The sequence below is a fragment of the Osmia lignaria genome, chromosome 1, assembly GCF_051020975.1.
Source record: "Osmia lignaria lignaria isolate PbOS001 chromosome 1, iyOsmLign1, whole genome shotgun sequence".
Lineage (NCBI taxonomy): Eukaryota > Metazoa > Arthropoda > Insecta > Hymenoptera > Megachilidae > Osmia > Osmia lignaria.
In genome coordinates this window covers 9,003,660-9,004,571 of record NC_135032.1, presented here as the reverse complement: position 1 = coordinate 9,004,571, position 912 = coordinate 9,003,660, and the positions used below count along the sequence as shown (strand labels likewise).

Here is a 912-nt window from a genome sequence, read left to right as displayed (position 1 = left end):
GCCCAGGAGTCCTCATCTCCTCGACTGGCAGGATCGCCGACATAGCCACGGATTTTATATATAACATCCAGCTTCTTTTATTGACCTGTTCTTCTCCGTGGCCTCACATAGTTAATGCTCATGATCATTCGCTTATTTATTGTTTTTCTCTTTGTTTCCTTTCTTTTTCTCTTTTTCGGTAATTTTATCTTTATGTAGTGAAATTGTATTACGGCGTTCCTGCGACCTATAGGCAAATCTAAACCTCTCTTTTTTTTCTCCTTCTTCCACTACTCATACAGCTACTCCGCCGCTGTTGAGCTAAATTTAGTGCGTTTAAAGAAGTCTGATTGCCAGGGCCATTAGCCCCCTTCTTTCTTAGAAATTAAGTGATTAGTAGAACTTTTCGAATGCGGGACATATGCAATGGGAATCCCTCCCACTGCATCATAATATATTTTTTAGACATCTTATAAAGGGCTAAGCCCTAAACTTTGGCAAAAAAAAAAAAAAAAAAATGTATCCCCCCAGGGGCATGCTCCTGGGGAAACATGAATTGTTAATAAACGCTTTATCTGTTCTTATCAGCTTAATATCTGATACACTCCCCATCGGGGAGTCAGAATATTAACCTTATTTTTGGAATTGGTCGGACTCCGGGGCTTGCTCCGACTCCGACACGGGTCGTACCTGCCTTGCAGTGCCGCAGGACGCGGCCCACATATACTACTCTAAACACATTGCATTCTTCTTTCTTTCTAATATTCTGACTCCTCTTTTCTATTCTAGTCTAGTGCTTTTTTTTATTTTCTTTTATCCGCGATCGCGCTCGCGTTGGCTTTTCCAACGGCGGTGCGACTCGCTCAGCACAGCGGCGACTGACTGCGCGGTAAGTGGAGCTTGGGAATCTGGTGGTGGTTTTTCGTAGTGTAG

General features: G+C 43.1%; 1 pseudogene; it reads left to right on the top strand.

Annotated features, from left to right (window-relative positions):
• The first annotated feature begins 530 nt into the window (after window positions 1-530).
• On the top strand, window positions 531-705 carry LOC117606378 (U2 spliceosomal RNA; annotated as a pseudogene).
• Window positions 706-912: the final 207 nt, after the last annotated feature.